The sequence below is a fragment of the Aegilops tauschii genome, chromosome 3 (assembly GCF_002575655.3).
Source record: "Aegilops tauschii subsp. strangulata cultivar AL8/78 chromosome 3, Aet v6.0, whole genome shotgun sequence".
Classification (NCBI taxonomy): domain Eukaryota; kingdom Viridiplantae; phylum Streptophyta; class Magnoliopsida; order Poales; family Poaceae; genus Aegilops; species Aegilops tauschii.
This window is the reverse complement of record NC_053037.3, coordinates 118,596,579-118,617,885: the sequence shown is the minus strand read 5'-3', so window position 1 is coordinate 118,617,885 and position 21,307 is coordinate 118,596,579.

The following is a 21,307-nucleotide window of genomic DNA, read 5'->3' as shown; positions in this document are numbered from 1 at the left end:
GCTGTTGTTAATCTAAGAATGCCGCTGGATAATTGAAGCAATGCCACTGTTAAAAGTAAATTACATTTTTTAACGAATGTTGTTTCAAGAGAATGTCTCTGTTAATATGAATCAATGCAACCGTTTTAGAAATGCTACTGTCCTACTTTGTTTTCCATCCAAGATAAGTTAGATGCTTCTTTCTGTCACCGTTTGTTTCATCCTCCTTTATCGGCAAGTAATTGTTTCCTTTTTTGCCTCTGTTAAAACAGGGCTATCGATTCAACTTGTTGCTATTGCGACATTTTGCTTCGCTACTCGAAACACTTATGTTTTAAGAGTGTTTTGTGCAGTTCAACTTGAATGTCACACCGGTGACTTTGCTTAATTTTTGTGGAACTGCACAAAAGGAGATCGAGATCGTATTTTATCTTTGTCGTCTCATGAAAGGTCAGTACAGGCCTTCATCCACATGATTGTGCAGTGTGCTTTGAGATGTTGTGCTACTTGTATTGGTACTGTTTTAAATAAATGTTGAATTGAAGCTATTCTATTGCTGTCTTTTCCCATTAAGTAGTGAACAAAAATGGGACCAACCCAGACATGATGCTTGTTGCTTTGTTACAACAAACTCTGCATCACCCCCTTTATAAGTAGATGGAAGCACATACTATTGTTGCGCCCACTCTCCCCTGGAACTGTTTATGCTTTTCGTTAATCTAATGCCGCTGGTAAAATTAAGCAATGCCACTCTCAGAATTAATTAACTACTGAATCTTAGTTCAAAACTGCAACACTTGTTAGGAATGGTACTATCGTGCTTTGTAGTTCTTTCTACATGTTTAACCAAGGTATTGTTAAGATAATGTCTCTGTTAAAATGAATCAGTTGCATTGTTTTAGGAATGGTACTTTTCTGCTTTGTCGTTCTTTATACATGTTGAAACAAGGCATTGTTAAGATAATGTCTCAGTCAATATGAATGAATCACACTGATGGAGAATTGCTACTCTCCTGCTTTGTTTCCCATTAAGATAAAGTAGATCAGTAGATGCTTTTCTTCTGTGAGTACAAGCCATCAACCGTTATTTCTCAGTAATTGTTTCTCTTATACCTATTGTTGCTTACAGGGATATCAAAATTAAAGCTCAGTTTTATTCCGACTTCGATTTTAGTTGAACTGCACAAAAGGAGCCAATGTGTCCAAGGCAAACTGCTGCATTACTGGGTCCAGTTGGTCGTTCCACTTTGCAGAAAGAAGCAGTCACTGTTTGCGCTACATTACAGAAGGAATGACCGAGAAGCTTTACAGAGTACTATTAGACACCGGTGACATGACTAGTCTGCAGAGACCATTGGCAATTTAACAACACGTGGAGTGCCCTGGGCAAAAAGTGCCCAAACAAGTACAAGAAGCTACGACAGAACTCCACGATCATAGGCATTACATATTTTGAATGGGAAAAGCTTGTCAAAGTTTAATCATTGATGTTAGCAAGAAGACATTAGTTTAATATATTGGAATTGGAAAACCTTGTCAAAATTTGCTCATTGATGTTAGCCAGAAGACATGCATTTGATATTTTTGAGTGGGACGCCCTTGCTGTGAGCAGCGTCGAGTGTTTTTTTCCTATTCCTGTGTTCAGTTTAGAAGTAAATAGTTACTCTGCTGAGATATTCCTGTGTTAAGAGTTTGTTCTGAATATTGTCTATGTAATGCGAGGCCTTGTTTTTGATTGCAAAGTTGAGCTTGGAATGTTGTGGCATGCGGCATCACGAGCTATTCACCGTGCCTCCTGAGAATAATGCTTCGTATTGTTTTGCATGTCGATCTAATGCCAGTGATTTGCTTGTTAAGAAGATCATCCTCTTCTGTTGTTTCCGTGCTTAAGAAGTTCATCGTCTGATGTTTCATTCATAGCCTATACGACAAGTCGGGTAGGTTAGACGTGAAACCATATGATCTTCCGACCAACTCATGATATTAGGCCGTGATTGGATCATCGTTTTCCAACCAAAACCGCTTGTAAAACTGACTCTTGTAAATTAAAGCAGATGGTCTTGGGCGAAGGCGCTTGGTTGGTCGATTTCGACTAGTAAAATATCGGAAGTACTTCACACACGATAAAAACGCTGAACGACACTCGGACAATTGCTAATCCAGCCGTTAGCTGCTGTTTCAGCCTTGCCCATGGATGGCATGATACGCACGTCATGCATGTATCGTCTGGTAATGTCGTCCATATAGCAGTGCTCGTAAAATATACACTGGTCTCTCAAATTACACACGTAACCCGCCGGTTTTACTTACAGACCTCGGGCCCTCGGTTTCATTACGCCTGTATTTTACGCGTTGTTTCTGATGACGAGTAAATTACACTTGTATGTTAATACAGGTTTGAAATAAACCAGAGCTCCCAAGCGCGGCCTTACCGTTTCATGCCGTCTCGGTTTCTAGAAGGTGCTCATAGGTGTCCGATGATCCTGGCTTCCTGAATGAGCAGCGGGCGCTGTATCAGACCATCCGTAGGGCCCGCGAGGCCCTCTCCGTTGTCCTTCGAGTTGTTGCGCTCGCCGTGGTGCCGAGCATTGTTAACATCGTCAACGAACATGAGGATTCAGGAGATGACTTTATTTTGACTGGATGACACTAGGGACCCACTAGGGCCATAGCCGTACGTACGCAAGTGCCTCCTTATTATGTACAACTATATTTTTTTTTGCTTTCTCCTGGTTTCCTGACATCACGGTCCCACACCATTGTCAACCTATGTAGTCAATATAAACGAGAGAATTGCACAAGGTGCGGCCGACAGCTGGGACCAAGCAGCTCGAGCAGTATTTGTGTTTTTGAGGCGTGAGCACTGCAGAGTTTTTCTTGGCGATGATTTCGTTGTTGTTCAGAGGAGAGCGTGGTATTAACTGGACGGGTTGTGGCCCGTCTAGCCCAGGCCAGATATCCAGCCCAGATACTAATTTTTTCAAGATGAAAATGGCTAGCCCAGCTATACGTCTTTTTGAGGAATACCCAGGCAAGGTCAACTTGTTATTCTCCGCCCCGCTGGGCTGCAAATCTTTCCTAGGAGGGATGTATTAGGCTTAATAGGAAAATAGGCTTTAAAAAATAATAAATGGGATGTAATTATAAAAACTGGGCAGTAACTATAAAAAAATGCACCAAACACGAAATTAGTTTATAAAATATTATTTATGGATTTTGAAAATCTTAAATTTTCATTGTTGCGCGCGCAATGTTTCGTTGTATTTTTACGTAATACAAATTTATATTTAATCCGACTAGAAATTTCGGGATAAAAATATTTCGGATCCCATCAAAATGTGGGAAATTTTATTGAATTCTGTCTTCAACGGTTGGTTGAAATTATTAATTGTTGTCCTAGCTAGAAAATGGGCTGTACTTTTAACAAACTGTAAATGGGCTGTTGTAAATTCCATTAGAATTCAAAAATGGGCTGTACATTCTTACAAAATGCAAATGGGCTATAAGTTCTCTGCCACACACTTGTGGGCCTACTAAGTGACGCGTCCCCTAAAAAAATAAGTTGACGCGTATGCAAGGCTTTGTCAACTTATTATAGTCAACACACGGTTCTAGCAGCAGTGGCCGTTGGATGTCTATCCAACAGATGTCATGCTTCTTCTTCAATCTCGGATATTCTTAGCTTCGGTCGCCCAAAAAATTATTCCCCCCTGACATCTGGGGCACACCGTTTCGGAGGCTGACCTGTGGGTCTACTAAGTTGGAGCGTACCAAGGGCTTTGTCAACTTAGTCAATATAAACGATTCTAGCTTCAGTGACCGTACGATGTCCATCCAATGGCCGTAGTGCTTCTTCAACCTCTGGTCTTCTTGGTCCAGCCGCCCAAAGCAGCGCCGGTTGTGCCGCCTGCTCCTGCCTCCCGTGGCTGGTTGTGCTACCGCGGAGGCCTCACCGCCCCCATACTACTCCCACCGCTGGCCAGGCCATCCCTCCACTCACCCACACCCCCTGTTATTCTGCGGCAAAGACAGCCTCACACCGCAGCCAAACCAGTGAACCCTCGTACTCCTCTCCGCGCGGGCTTCCACTGCTGCGTCTTCCCCGGCTCCGCGTCGTCCCCTTCCTAGGCCTCGCCGTCGTCCAGACCACCGCCCTAGTGCTCTCGGCGCGGCGTGGTCAACGTGGTCAATGACCGACTTCCATCGGAAGAGTACTGTACGTGGAGAGGCTGATAGCTGGGTCCAGGCGGCCGCAAGGAAGTGCCTCCTTATTACGCGCAAAATAATTATTCCTCCACCTGAGAGCAGGGACCCATCGGACGGGCCACCTTATTTTGCAAAAAAAACGTTTCCCCCTGACTGCTGGGACCCACCGGACGGGCCAGCGTATTTCGCGAAAAACGTTCCCCCCGCTGTCAGCTCAGACCAACTGAAAGTGCCTCCTTATTATGCACAAAAAATGAATACTCCCCCTGCTAGCTGGGACCCACCATGGTGGGAGGCTGACTTGTGGGCCTACTAAGTTGACTGGGACGGGGGCCTTTGTCAACTTTAGTCAATATGAACGATTCTAGCTCCAGTGACCGTACGATGTCCATCCAACGGCCGTAGTGCTTCTTCAACCTCTGGTCTTCTTGCTCCAGCCGCCCAAAGCAGCGCCGGTCGTGCCGCATGCTCCTGCCTCCCATGGCCGGCTGTGCTACTGCGGAGGCCTCACCGCCCCCTACTATTCCCACCGCTGGCCAGGCCCTGCGGCGACGGCAGCCTCACACCGCAGCCGAACCAGTGAACCCTCGTACTCCTCTCCGCGCGGGCTTCCACTGCCGCGTCTTCCCCGGCTCCGCGTCGTCCCCTTCCTAGGCCTCGCCGTCGTCCACCGCCGTGGTGCTCTCCGTGCGGCGTGGTCAACGTGGTCAAGGAACGACTTCCATCGGAAGAGTACTGTACGTGGAGAGGCTGACAGCTGGGTCCATGGCGACAACCCAGTTTTTTTGTGATTTGCCAAGTAAGTCGCTTTGTCAGGCCTGTTGGGCTGCAAATCTTTCAAGACGAGGAGAGCTTTCATTCGGCTGGCCGAGAAAATGGCCCATCAGTAATGAGAAATGGGCTGTACATTTTTAAAACACATCAAACCGGCCAATTAGTTTCAAATATCTTTTTTTTCATTTCGAGATTTTAAATTACATTAATTTTTATGCGTGGAGAATTTGTTGGATTTTATATTGATATACATTTATTTTTAAATCAGTTTGAATGTGAGTCAAAATTTCGGGATTAAAAACAGTTCGGACCGCACCGAAATATGCAAAATTTCGTATAATTTTTTAACCGTGGCCACAATATGGGCTGTAATGCTAATAAAAAGAATATGGGCTCCAAAAAAACCTTAATAATTAGCAAATGGGCTGTAAATTATTAGAAATAATGGCAGATGGGCTGTATGCTGTTTTCCACAGATTTGAGGCTTTCCTAAAAAAAAGGTTGACGCACAAGCAGTGACTGTTGGATGGCCATCCAACGACCGTCGTGCTTCTTCAATCTCTGCTCTTCCTGCTCTAGCCGCTCAAACAAGCGCCGGCGGGACTGCCTGCTCCCTCCTCCCCGCGGCCGGCTCTACTGCTGCGCGGGCCTCACTGCCCCACTGTACTCCCATCGCTGGCCTAGCCATCCCTCTACTCACCCACACCTGCTGTTATTCTCCGGCGACGGCAGACGAACCAGTAGACCGTCGTACAGTCGTACTCCCCTCCGCGTGGGAAACAATTGCCGAGTCTTCCCTGCCTCCGTGTCGTTCCCTTCCTAGGTCTCGCCGTCGTCCACCGCCCTGGTGCTTTCGGCGGGGCCTGGTCAACGTGGTCAACGACCGACATGCATCTGAAGTGGACTGTACATGGAGAGGCCGACAGCTGGGTCCACGGCCGCACGCAAGGAAATGCCTCCTTATTACGCGCAAAATAATGATTCCTCCACCTGACATCAGGGACCCACCGAAAGGGCCTCTGTATTTCGCGAAAAAACGTTACTGCCGCTGACAGCTCGGACCCACCAGCTATATCTTCGCACGCAAGGAAGTGCCTCCTTATTACGCACAAAAAAAAGAATACTCCCCCTGCTAGCTGGGACCCACCATGGTGGGAGGCTGACTTGTGGGCCTACTAAGTTGACTGGGACGGGGGCCTTTGTCAACTTTAGTCAATATGAACGATTCTAGCTCCAGTGACCGTACGATGTCCATCCAACGGCCGTAGTGCTTCTTCAACCTCTGGTCTTCTTGCTCCAGCCGCCCAAAGCAGCGCCGGTCGTGCCGCATGCTCCTGCCTCCCGTGGCCGGCTGTGCTGCCGCGGAGGCCTCACCGCCCCCTACTATTCCCACCGCTGGACAGGCCCTGCAGCGACGGCAGCCTCACACCGCAGCCGAACCAGTGAACCCTCGTACTCCTCTTCGCGCGGGCTTCCACTGCCGTGTCTTCCCCGGCTCCCCGTCGTCCCCTTCCTAGGCCTCGCCGTCGTCCACCGCCCTGGTGCTCTCGGCGCGGCGTGGTCAACGTGGTTAAAGAACGACTTCCATTGGACGTGGACTGTACGTGTAGAGGCTGACAGCTGGGTCCACAGCCGCAGCAAGGAAGTGCCTCCTTATTACGCGGAAAATAATGATTCCTCCACCTGACAGCTGGGACCCACCGGACGGGCCACTGTATTTCGCGAAAAAAATGTTTCCCCCTGACTGCTGGGACCCACCAGCTACATCTTCGCACGCAAGGAAGTGCGTCCGGGCAAAAAAAAGATTTGCCCCCTGACTGCTGGGACCCACCAGCTACATCTTCACAGGCAAGGAAGTGCCTGACAGTCGGGACCCACCTGGTCAAAGCGTACGTAGCGTTGTCATTCTGGTCGCGAACGTGGACGTACATATATACTGGTGGATGTAGAGGTGCGCACGTGTCGTAGTAGAGGCGCGCACGTAGCATGTACACGTACTTACAGCGGCCAGTGTGGAAGAAAGAAAATACGGCCACGTACGTACATACGGGCAGGGTCTCGAACGCCTAGTCGTGCATACGTACGGCCAGGGCTCGTGTACATGGCTGGGTCGGAACGGAGAAACAGCGTCGTCGTCGTGTTCATGGGGAGCCAACCGGCTGGGTCGGAACGGAATGCGTCGTCGTGTTCATCGGGAGGGCTTGGACGGAATAGCCGATGGAAACGAGGCCTGGCGTACCGCAGAACGGAGGAAACGGCCTTGTGTTCGACCGACCACGTTTGAAACGGGATCCTGTTCATCGGGAGAGGTCTGGCATACCGCAAAACGGAGGAAACGAACCTCCTATGGTCAAAACGGGGGTCCTGTTGATCGGGAGGGGTGTGGCGTACCGCAAAACGGAGGAAACGGACTTGTGTTGGAGCGCTACGGTCGAAACGGGGGTCCTATTCATCGGGAGGGGTGTGGCGTACCGCAAAACGGGACTCCACGGGACACTGTTCATCTCCACCGTCGACCCCCTCCCGCCTTCACGGGCTACTATTCATCCACCGTCGACCTCCTCCAGCCTCCACCTGCGACTGTTCATCCACGGGCTCCTGTTCATCCAGCCTCCACCACGCGCTACTCCACCGGCTACTGTTCAACCAGCCCTCTCCACGGGCTCCTGTTCAACCACCCCTCCACGGGCTACTGTTCATCCAGTCCTCCACCGTCTACTATTCATTCTGTCCTCCACGGGGTGGTCCTGTTCATCCAGCCCCAACCGGCTCGATCGATCGGGGTCCTGTTCATCCAGAGGCAACACCACGGGGTCCTGTTCATCCACCCCCATCGGGAACTGTTCATCCAAACCCCCCCAGCACCGCTCACTGTTCATCCAGAGGCAGCATCGATCCGCTTCAGTTAGCAGCAGTAGCGAAGGAATCGCTCGATCGGGTTCAGTTAACAGCCATCGATCGATCGCTCGGGTTCAGTAACGCGTAGCCTGCAGTGCAATCGCTCGGGTTCAGTTAGTGCCCAATGCCTCGCTCGGGTTCAGTTAGAGCCAACGCCTCGCACGCACGCGCGTACGTGTACGAGAGAAACGCGCATCGCTCAGCCCCCGACCTCCCACCATAACTGGGAACTCCCCGAAATTTTCCTCGCCCTCGCTTCTACCACGGTTTTTTCCGTCATGGACGGCCCAAAGAATGTCATGCAGCTGCGTCTCCAGCCCGCCGAGGACGAAAAGCCCATTTTCTGTCATGATTTTTTGTCATAGAAGTAGGAGCCCACCACATCTATGATGATACCGGGTTTTGTCACAATTATCGTCATAGAAGTGTCATATGTATGACAGAAAAAAATTCGTTCGACCCAAAATGTCACGGATGTGTCTTTTTTTTTGTAGTGCCCCCACCGGCCTTGGACCCCCCCGCCCCGTCGATCCTTTGCACCACCCTGGCGGCCTCTGACCCACACGACCAACCCCCCTCCTCGGAAGCACCTCTTTCCCCGGACCGTCGCAGATTTGAGCCCGGAGCCCTCGAGCCTCCGGATCCCCCCCCCCCGCGCCGCCTGCGCCCGGAGCCAGCTGGAAGTGCAGCTCTTCCTCCGACGCACCGCCATCCACCCCTGATGCTTGTCCGCCCCTTCTGCCTCCACCCTTCTCCCCTCCATGGATCTTCCGGTCCCCGCACATCTAGTCTCTTTCTCCCGCTGGGATCTCCCGCCGCCCCCCATGGCCTCCCTGTTCGGCCCCGCCTCCGGGCACCTGGGCACAGCCACCCCCTCCTCGGCGCCCGCCCTCTCCCTGGGCTGGCGGCACCGCCCTGAGGCCCACTGCTACCTCTTGAGCATGCGTTGGTTTTCCCTTGAAGAGGAAAGGGTGATGCAGCAAAGTAGCGTAAGTATTTCTCTCAGTTTTTTAGAACCAAGTTATCAATCCAGTAGGATACTACATGCAAGTCCCTCGTACCTGCACAAACAATCAAGAACCTTGCAACCAACGCGATAAAGGGGTTGTCAATCCCTTCACGGCCACTTGCAAAAGTGAGATCTGATAAAGATAATAAAATAAATATTTTTGGTATTTTTGTTGTATAGATTGGAAAGTAAATATTGCAAAATAAACGGCGACAGGAATAGCTAGTTGACGGGAGATTAATATGATGGAAGATAGACCCGGGGGCTATAGGTTTCACTAGTGGCTTCTCTCAAGATAGCATATTCTATGGTGGGTGAACAAATTACTGTCGAGCAATTGATAGAAAAGCGCATAGTGATACGTCCATTTTGCATCATGCTTTTATATCGATATTTATTGCATTATGGGCTCTTATTACACATTATGTCACAATACTTATGCATATTCTCTCTTATTTTACAAGGTTTAGATGAAGAGGGAGAATGCCGGCAGCTGGAATTCTGGGCTGGAAAAGGAGGAAATATTAGAGACCTATTCTGCACAGCTCCAAAAGTCCTGAAACTTCACGGAAGTTCTTTTTGGAATTAATAAAAAATACTAGCGAAAGAATCTACCAGAGGGGGTCCACACCCTGGCCACGAGGGTGGGAGCGCGCCCTACCCCCCTGGGCGCGCCCCCCGCCTTGTGGGCCCCCTGGCAAGCCTCTGGTGCCCATTTTCTGCTATATGAAGTCTTTCGTCCGAGGAAAAATCATAAGCAAGCTTTCGGGAAGAAACTCCGCCGCCATGAGGCAGAACCTTGGCGGAACCAATCTAGGGCTCCGGCGGAGCTGTTCTGACGGGGAAACATCCCTCCGGGAGGGGGAAATCATCGCCACCGTCACCACCAATGATCCTCTCATCGGGAGGGGGTCAATCTCCATCAACATCTTCACCGACACCATCTCCTCTCAAACCCTAGTTCATCTCTTGTATCCAATCTTTGTCCCAAAGCCTCAGATTGGTACCTGTGGGTTGCTAGTATTGTTGATTACTCCTTGTAGTTGATGCTAGTTGGTTTATCTGGTGGAAGATCATATGTTCAGATCCTTTATGCATATTAATACCCCTCTGATTCTCAACATGAATATGATTTGTGAGTAGTTACGTTTGTTCCTGAGGACATGGGAGAAGTCTTGCTGTAAGTAGTGATGTGAGTTTGGTATTCTCAACATGAACGTAGACTACATGACACTTCACCATTGTTTGGGCCTAGAGGAAGGCATTGGGAAGTAATAAGTAGATGATTGGTTGCTAGAGTGACAGAAGCTTAAACCCTAGTTTATGAGTTGCTTCGTAAGGGGCTGATTTGGATCCATATGTTTCATGCTATGGTTAGGTTTACCTTAATACTTCTTTTGTAGTTGCGGATGCTTGCAATAGGGGTTAATCATAAGTGGGATGCTTGTCCAAGAAAGGACAGCACCCAAGCACCGGTCCACCCACATACCAAATTATCAAAGTAACGAACGCGAATCATATGAGCGTGATGAAAACTAGCTTGACGATAATTCCCATGTGTCCTCGGGAGCGTTTTTCTCTATATAAGAGTTTGTCCAGGCTTGTCCTTTGCTACAAAAAGGATTGGGCCACCTTGCTGCACCTTGTTTACTTTCATTACTTGTTACCCATTACAAATTACCTTATCACAAAACTACCTGTTATCGATAATTTCAGTGCTTGGAGAGAATACCTTGCTGAAAACCGCTTATCATTTCCTTCTGCTCCTCATTGGGTTCGACACTCTTACTTATCGAAAGGACTACGATAGATCCCCTATACTTGTGGGTCATCAAGACTCTTTTCTGGCACCGTTGCTGGGGAGTGACGCGCCTTTGGTAGGTGGAATTTGGTAAGGAAAAATTTATATAGTGTGCTGAAATTTACTGTCACTTGTTACTGTGGAAAGTAATCCTCTGAGGGGCTTGTTCGGGGTATCTTCACCCCGACCAGTAGAGCAAAGAGTTGCTCCTCAACCTACTGAGCCTACTGAAAATGTTTACTTTGAAATTCCTTCGGGTATGATAGAGAAACTGCTAGCTAATCCTTTTACAGGAGATGGAACATTACATCCCGATTTGCACCTAATCTATGTGGATGAAGTTTGTGGATTATTTAAGCTTGCAGGTATGCCTGAGGATGTTATCAAGAAGAAGGTCTTCCCTTTATCTTTGAAGGGAGATGCATTGACATGGTATAGGCTATGTGATGATATGGGATCATGGAACTACAACCGATTGAAATTGGAATTTCATCAGAAGTTTTATCCTATGCATCTTGTTCATCGTGATCGTAATTATATATATAATTTTTGGCCTCGCGAAGGAGAAAGCATCGCTCAAGCTTGGGGGAGGCTTAATTCAATGTTATATTCACGCCCCAATCATGAGCTCTCAAGAGAAATGATTATTCAAAACTTTTATGCTCGGCTTTCTGTCAATAATCGCTCCATGCTCGATACTTCTTGTACTGGATATTTTATGATGAAGACTATTGAATTCAAATGGGATTTATTGGAAAGAATTAAATGCAACTCTGAAGATTGGGACCTCGACGAAGGTAAGGAGTCAGGTATAACACCTAAGTTTGATTGTGTTAAATCTTTTATGGATACCGATGTTTTCCGTGAATTTAGCACTAAATATGGACTTGACTCCGAGATAGTAGCTTATTTTTGTGAATCCTTTGCTACTCATGTTGATCTCCCTAAGTAGAAGTGGTTTAAATATAATCCTCCCATTGAAGTAAAAGTAGTTGCACCTATTAAAGTTGAAGAAAAGACTATCACTTATAATGAGCCTGTCGTCCCTACTGCTTATATTGAGAAACCACCTTTCCCTGTTAGAATAAAGGATCATGTTAAAGCTTCAACTGTGGTCAATAAAAGTAACATTAAGACACCCAAACCCCCTGAGAAAATTAAAGTTGAACCTAGTATTGCTATGGTTAAAGATCTCTTGGCTGATAATATTGATGAGCATGTTGTTTACTTCTGTGAGGAAACTGCTAGAATTGCTAGACCTGATACTAAAAATAAGCATAGACCTGTTGTAGGCATGCCTGTTATTTCTGCTAAAATAGGAGATCATTGTTATCATGGCTTATGTGATATGGGTGCTAGTGCAAGTTCAATACCTCATTCCTTATATAAAGAAATTATGCATGATATTGCACCTGCTGAGATAGAAGAAATTGATGTTACAATTAAGCTTGCCAATAGAGATACTATTTCACCAATCGGGATTGTTAGAGATGTTGAAGTCCTGTGTGGGAAAGTTAAATATCCTGCTGATTTTCTTGTTCTTGGTTCCCCACAAGATAGCTTTTGTCCCATCATATTTGGTAGACCTTCTTGAATACTGTTAATGCTAGGATAGACTGCGAAAAGGATGTTGTTACTATTGGTTTGGGGGATATGTCTCATGAGTTTAATTTTGCTAAATTTCATAGACAACCCCGTGATGAGGAATTGCCTAGTAAAGATGAAATTATTGGTCTTGCTTCTATTGCCGTGCCTCCTAATGATCCTTTAGAACAATATTTGCTAGACCATGAAAATGATATGTATATGAATGAAAGAAGGGAAATAGATGAAGTATTGTTTAAACAGGGACCTATTTTGAAACACAACTTGCCTGTTGAAATCCTAGGGGATCCTCCTCCACCCAAGGGTGATCCCGTGTTTGAGCTTAAACGATTACCTGATACTCTTAAATACTCTTAAATATGCTTATCTTGATGAAAACTAGCTTGACGATAATTCCCATGTGTCCTCGGGAGCGCTTTTCTCTATATAAGAGTTTGTCCAGGCTGGTCCTTTGCTACAAAAAGGATTGGGCCACCTTGCTGCACCTTGTTTACTTTCATTACTTGTTACCCGTAACAAATTACCTTATCACAAAACTACCTGTTACCGATAATTTCAGTGCTTGCAGAGAATACCTTGCTGAAAACCGCTTACCATTTCCTTCTGCTCCTCGTTGGGTTCGACACTCTTACTTATCGGAAGGACTACGATAGATCCCCTATACTTGTGGGTCATCACATAGTTATGAGAATATCTAGGCATGATCATGTATATAGGCATCACGTCCGTGACAAGTAGACCGACTCCTGCCTGCATCTACTACTATTACTCCACACATCGACCGCTATCCAGCATGCATCTAGAGTATTAAGTTCATAAGAACAGAGTAACGCATTAGGCAAGATGACATGATGTAGAGGGATAAACTCAAGCAATATGATATAAACCCCATCTTTCTATCCTCGATGGCAACAATACAATACGTGCCTTGCTGCCCCTGCTGTCACTAGGAAAGGACACCGCAAGATTGAACCCAAAGCTAAGCACTTCTCCCATGGCAAGAAAGATCAATCTAGTAGGCCAAACCAAACTGATAATTCGAAGATACTTGCAAAGATATTAAATCATGCATATAAGAATTCAGAGAAGAATCAAATATTGTTCATAGATAATCTTGATCATAATCCCACCATTCATCGGATCTCGACAAACACACCGCAAAAAGAATTACATCGAATAGATCTCCAAGAAGATCGAGGAGAACTTTGTATTGAGATCCAAAGAGAGAGAAGAAGCCATCTAGCTAATAACTATGGACCCGAAGGTCTCTGGTAAACTACTGACACATCATCGGAGAGGCTATGGTGTTGATGTAGAAGCCCTCCGTGATCGATTCCCCCTCCGGCGGACCGCCGGAAAAGGCCCCAAGATGGGATCTCACGGGTACAGAAGGTTGCGGCAGCGGAAATAGGGTTTCGTGGTGCTCTCGGATGTTTTCAGGGTATATGAGTATATATAGGCGAAAGAAGTAGGTCGGTGGAGCCACGAGGGGCCCACGAGGGTGGGGGCGCGCCTACCCCCTGGGCGCGCCTCCCTACCTCGTGGCCGCCTCGTTGCTTCCTTGACGTCCACTCCAAGTCTCCTGGATTGCGTTTGTTCCAAAAATGATCCTCGCGAAGGTTTCATTCTGTTTGATATTCCTTTTGTGCGAAACACTGAAATAGGCAAAAAAAACAGCAATTTGCACTGGGCCTTCGGTTAATAGGTTAGTCCCAAAAATAATATAGAAGTGCGTAATAAAGCCCATTAAACATCCAAAACAGATAATATAATAGCATGGAACAATCAAAAATTATGGATACGTTGGAGACGTATCAAGCATCCCCAAGCTTAATTCCTGCTCGTCCTCGAGTAGGTAAATGATAAAAACAGAATTTTTGATGTGGAATGCTACCTAACATAATTTTCGAAGTAATTCTCTTTATTGTGGCATGAATGTTCAGATCCGGAAGATTCAAGACAAAAGTTTAATATTGACATAAAAATAAAAATACTTCAAGCATACTAACTAAGCAATTATGTCTTCTCAAAATAACATGGCCAAAGAAAGCTTATCCCTACAAAATCATATAGTTTGGCTATGCTTCATTTTCGTCACACAAGAATTCTCTCATCATGTAGAACCCCGATGACAAGCCAAGCAATTGTTTCATACTTTAGTAATCTCAAACTTTTTTCAACTTTCACGCAATACATGAGCATGAGCCATGGACATAGCACTATGGGGGGAATATAGTATAATGATGGGGGTTGTGTGGAGAAGACAAAAATGAAGAAAGTCTCACATTGACGCGGCTAATCAACGGGCTAGGGAGATGCCCATCAATTGATTTCAATGCAAGGAGTAGGGATTGCCATGCAACGGATGCACTAGAGCTATAAATGTATGAAAGCTCAACAAAAGAAACTAAGTGGGTGTGCATCCAACTTGCTTGCTCACGAAGACCTAGGGCATTTGAGGAAGCCCATTGTTGGAATATACAAGCCAAGTTCTATAATGAAAAATTCCCACTAGTATATGAAAGTGACAAAATAAGAGACTCTCTATCATAAAGATCATGGTGCTACTTTGAAGCACAAGTGTGGAAAAAGGATAGTAGCATTGTCCCTTTTATTTCTTTTTTTGGCGTTTCCTTTTTTATTTGGCCTTTCTCTTTTTTTAGTTTTTATTTTGGGATAATGCTCTATTAATGATGATCATCAGACTTCTATTTATTTACAACTCAATGATTACAACTCGATACTAGAACAAAATATGACTCTATATGAGTGCCTCCGGCGGTGTACCGGGATGGGCAATGAATCAAGGGTGACATGTATAATCAATTATGCATGGTGGCTTTGCCACAAATACGATGTCAACTACATGATCATGCAAGGCAATATGACAATGATGAAGCGTGTCATAATAAATGAAACGGTGGAAAGTTGCATAGCAATATATCTCGGAATGGCTATGGAAATGCCATAATAGGTAGGTATGGTGGCTGTTTTGAGGAAGATATAAGGAGGTTTATGTGTGATAGAGCGTATCGTATCACGGGGTTTAGATGCACCGGCGAAGTTTGCACCAACTCTCAAGGTGAGAAAGGGCAATGCACGGTACCGAAGAGGCTAGCAATGATGGAAAGGTGAGAGTGCGTATAATCCATGGACTCAACATTAGTCATGAAGAACTCACATACTTATTGAAAAAATCTACAAGTCATCAAAAACCAAGCTTTATGCGCATGCTCTTAGGGGGGTAGATTGGTAGGAAAAGACCATCGCCTATCCCCGACCGCCACTCATAAGGATGACAATCAAAGAACACCTCATGTTTTAAATTTGTCACACAACGTTTACCATACGTGCATGCTACGGGACTTGCAAACTTCAGCACAAGTATTTCTCAAATTCACAACTACTCAACTAGCACGACTCTAATATTACCATCTTCATATCTCAAAACAATCATCAAGTATCATACTTATCATAGTATTCAATGCACTTTTTATGAAAGTTTTTATTATACCCATCTTGGATCCCTATCATATTAGGACTAATTTTATAGCCAAATCAAATTACCATGCTGTTCTAAAGGACTCTCAAAATAATATAAGGGAAGCATGAGAGATCAATAATTTCTATAAAATAAAACCACCACTGTGCTCTAAAAGATATAAGTGAAGCACTAGAGCAAAATTATCTAGCTCAAAAGATATAAGTGAAGCACATAGAGTATTCTAATAAATTCCGATTCATGTGTGTCTCTCCAAAAGGTGTGTACAGCAAGGATGATTATGGTGAACTAACAAACAAAGACTCAAATCATACACGACACTCCAAGCAAAACACATATCATGTGGTGAATAAAAATATAGCCTCAAGTAAAGTTACCAATGGATGAAGACGAAAGAGGGGATGCCTTCCGGGGCATCCCCAAGCTTAGGCTTTTGGTTGTCCTTGAATTTTACCCTGGGGTGCCTTGGGTATCCCCAAGCTTAGGCTCTTGCCACTCCTTATTCCAAAATCCATCAAACCTTTACCCAAAACTTGAAAACTTCACAACACAAAACTCAACAGAAAATCTCATGAGCTCCGTTAGTATAAGAAAACAAATCACCACCTCAAGGTACTGTAATTAACTCATTGTTTATTTATATTGTTGTTAAACCTACGGTATTCCAACTTATCTATGGTTCATACCCCCCCCCCCCGATACTAGCCATAGATTCATCAAAATAAGCAAACAACACACGAAAAACAAAATCTGTCAAAAACAGAATAGTCTGTAGCAATCTGATTTGTTCGAATACTTCTGGAACTCCAAAAATTCTGAACAACTAGGACAACCTGGATAATTTCTATATTGATATACTGCAAAAACTATTAGAAATTTACCACGTTCTGGTGAATTTTAACAATTAGTTGCGAAAATTTTCTGTCTTTTTCAGCAAGATCAAACAATTATCACCCAAGAAGATCCTATTGGTCCTACTTGGCACAAACACTAATTAAAACATAAAAACACATCTAAACAGAAGCTAGATGAATTATTTATTACTAAACAGAAACAAAAATAAAATTGGGTTGCCTCCCAACAAGCGCTATCGTTTAACGCCCCTAGCTAGGCATTGATAATTTTAATGATGCTCACATGAAAGACAAGAATTGAAGCACAAAGAGAGCATCATATAGCATGTGAAAAACAAATCTAAGTCTAACATACTTCCTATGCATAGGCATCTTAGAGGCAAACAAGTTATCATAGCAAGCAAAAACTAGCATATGCAAGGAAGAGGAAAGAAACAATAGCAATCTCAACATAACGAGAGGTAATTTAGCAACATGAAAATCTCTACAACCATATTTCCCTCTCTCATAATAATTACATGTGGGATAATAATAAAATTCAACAATATAGCTATCATATGAAATATTCTCAACATGATCCACATGCATGCAAAGTTGACACTCTTCCAAAATAGTGGGATTAACATTAACTAAAGTCATGACCTCTCCAAACCCACTTTTATATAAAAAAATCATACGATTGAAAATCCTCCAAATATGTGGGATCTAAAGTTGACACCCTTCCAAACCCACTTTCAATATTATTGCAAACACTATTATCAATCTCATATTCATCATGGGGCTTAAATAAATTTTCAAGGTCATAAGAAGAATCACCCCAATCATGATCACTGCAATAAGTAGATGACATAGCAAAACTAGCATCCCCAAGCTTAGGGTTTTGCATATTATTAGCACAATTGACATCAAGAGAATTTATAGTAAAATCATTGCAATCATGTTTTTTATTCAAAGATCTATCGTGAACCGCTTCATAAAGTACTTCATCACAATTTTCAGATTCATGAATTTCAAGCAAAACCTCATAAAGATAATCTAGTGCACTCAACTCACTAGCAATAGGTTCATCATAATTGGATCTCTGAAAGAGATTAGCAAGTGGATGAGGATCCATAAACTTTTAGCAAGCGAAGATGCAAGCAAAAAGAAGGTACAAGGTAACACAAGATCGAACGGAAGGAGGGTGAATAAAATGGCAAAGGGAAGTGGGGGAGAGGAAAACGAGAGGCAAATGGCAAATAATGTAATGCGAGGGATAAGAGTTTGTGATGGGTACTTGGTATGTCTTGACTTGTGCGTAGATCTCCCCGGCAATGGCGCCAGAGATCCTTCTTGCTACCTCTTGAGTATGCGTTGGTTTTCCCTTGAAGAGGAAAGGGTGATGCAGCAAAGTAGCGTAAGTATTTCCGTTAGTTTTTGAGAACCAAGGTATCAATCCAGTAGGAGACTACACGCAAGTCCCTCGTACCTGCACAAGCAATCAAGCACCTTGCAACCAACGCGATAAAGGGGGTTTCAATCCCTTCACGGCCACTTGCAAAAGTGAGATCTAATAAAGATAATAAGATAAATATTTTTGGTATTTTTCTTGTATAGATTGGAAAGTAAAGATTGCAAAATAAACGGCGACAGGAATAGCTAGTTGACGGGAGATTAATATGATGGAAGATAGATCCGGGGGCCATAGGTTTCAGTAGTGGCTTCTCTCAAGATAGCATAAGTATTACGGTGGGTGAACAAATTACTGTCGAGCAATTGATAGAAAAGCGCATAGTTATGAGAGTATCTAGGCATGATCATGTATATAGGCATCACGTCCGTGACAAGTAGACCGAAACGATTCTGCATCTACTACTATTACTCCACACATCGACCGCTATCCAGCATGCATCTAGAGTATTAAGTTCATAAGAACAGAGTAACGCATTAGGCAAGATGACATGATGTAGAGGGATAAACTCAAGCAATATGATATAAACCCCATGTTTTTATCCTTGATGGCAACAATACAATACGTGCCTTGCTGCCCCTGCTGTCATTGGGAAAGGACACCGCAAGATTGAACCCAAAGCTAAGCACTTCTCCCATGGCAAGAAAGATCAATCTAGTAGGACAAACCAAACTGATAATTCGAAGAGACTTGCAAAGATATTAAACCATGCATATAAGAATTTAGAGAAGAATCAAATATTGTTCATGGATAATCTTGATCATAAACCCACAATTCATCGGATCTCGACAAACACACTGCAAAAGGAATTACATCGAATAGTTCTCCAAGAAGATCGAGGAGAACTTTGTATTGAGATCCAAAGAGAGAGAAGAAGCCATATAGCTAATAACTATGGACCCGAAGGTCTATGGTAAACTACTCACACATCATCGGAGAGGCTATGGTGTTGATGTAGAAGCACTCCGTGATCGATTCCCCCTCCGGCGGAGCACCGGAAAAGGCCCCAAGATGGGATCTCACGGGTACAAAAGGTTTCGGCGGTGGAAATAGGGTTTCGTGGTGCTCTCGGATGTTTTCAGGGTATATGAGTATATATAGGCGAAAGAAGTAGGTCGGTGGAGCCATGAGGGGCCCACGAGGGTGGGGTGCGCCTACCCCCCTTGGCGCGCCTCCCTACCTCGTGGCCGCCTCGTTGCTTTCTTGACGTCCACTCCAAGTCTCCTAGATTGCGTTTGTTCCAAAAACGATCCTCGCGAAGGTTTCATTCCGTTTGGATTCCGTTTGATATTCCTTTTCTGCGAAACACTGAAATATGAAAAAAAACAGCAATTTGCACTGGGCCTTCGGTTAATAGGTTAGTCCCAAAAATAATATAGAAGTGCGTAATAAAGCCCATTAAACATCCAAAACAAATAATATAATAGCATGGAACAATCCAAAAGTATAGATACGTTGGAGACGTATCACCCGCCCTCTCCATCAGATTCCTCCTCGGCACCCTCCTCGGCATCCGCCCCGAGAAGCCAGAACCGACCACCCCAAGCACGCACGCTACGCCCTCCCACCGCGGTGGACGAGCCCGCACCAGCCAGGGCGACCCCTCCGCACCGCAGCCCGGTAGCCCCAGCGTCAGGGTTCCCCCTCCATCGACCATCGACGTCACCGGAGCGGGGGAAGGCGCGTCGCAGGAGCGCACCACGCCAACGGTCATATCGCCCACCCACCCCATAAGGTTGTTTTCTCCTTTTCCCTACCCAGTCAGATCGCGGCACGTAAGACGCAGGGGCCACTCCAGCGCTCTTCCTCCCTTCTCCCTTCACCTACCTCGCGCTTGCGAAGCCTGCGGCTTTCTTCTGCGCCGCACACCGGACGTAGGAGAAGACCCCGAGGAGGGCGCCACCGCGGCTGGGTGGAGCGCGCGGTGGCCGCAGAGGAATCGCGGGGAGGAGACGAGGAGGCGGAAGGAGGCACAGGCCATGGCGGCGTGCACGAGCGACGATGGGCATCACACTGGATCTCGGCCATTGCATCGTCAGATGCCTCTTGGAACGGCGTCACGGCGGAGATGGCCATGAGCGGCGGTGGGAGCTCAGCGGAGCAGTTGCACTAGCTGTGAAATGGATGTAGCAAATTCCATCATCGGTTGTAGCAAACATCAACTATGATTGCAGCAAAACGGTGTCATTATCGTCGCAGGTCGCGGATAGACAAGGAGTTTGAAGCTTTTTTCAATGTTGATTGTACCTTTTGTAACCGCCGGTTGCAACTTTTCATTTGTCCTCCATGGCTTCCGTTTACGGTTGAAACGTTTTTCATCGTTGGATGAAGCTTTTCTCGTGGCCGGATGAAGCTTTTTTCTTCACTGGTTGTTACTTTTCTTGTCATCCATAGCTTCGGGCGTATGCGGTTTGAAACTCTATTCATAGTCAATTGAAGCTTTTCTCACTGCCAGAGCTACAATGGTTGCCTTAGGAGTTGCAACTGCAGGCTGCAGCTGTGCATGGGGAGAAGCAGGTGACGAGGACCGCTGCCGATGAGGACGGCCGGTGAGGGCTAGGACCGGTGACTAGGACGACCAGCGAGGGCGGCCGGCGAGGAACGGTGAAAGGTGAATGTGTTAGCATCCCAGACAGGCGGGCTCCACCAGGCAGCGACTCCATCGCTGCGTCACGACCTCAACGAGATAGGAGGCCCAACCCATGAAACGTTCGGCCGGACTGGGCCAACTGAGGCCATCGCTCACCCTACTAAACCTACCCCAGGACGAAGGGCTCAGCACCTAGAGGATCAAGGCTATCGGCAGTGGGTACCTACCCCGTTCTCCTTCCTGTTCTTCTCGTAGCCACAATTCCCAATTTGTGTAATCACTTGTACCCTACGCTACTACTTAGGAGAGCTTGATCGGGAGAATACTAGTGTTGTCTATCAGAATGCGTGCAGCCGCGAGGCAAGGGGGTGGGCGGCAGAGGGGGGAAAACGCATGCGGCGCCTCCGGGATTCTCTTCGTTCACGCGTGTTGACGAAGTCGACGTGCATCAGACAGTTCCCATCTCCCCAATCAAACCTCGGCGGGCCGACCGGACCAAATTTAGGCCGACGCGCCGGCGCAGAGTGCTGCCCTAAACTAATGGCCCCCGACCCGTTACGGCTTTAACCCAGTGACCAAGAACGCCTGCTGCTAGATCACTCAGACATGAAAACAAAAAATTGATGGTTGCTGCAACAT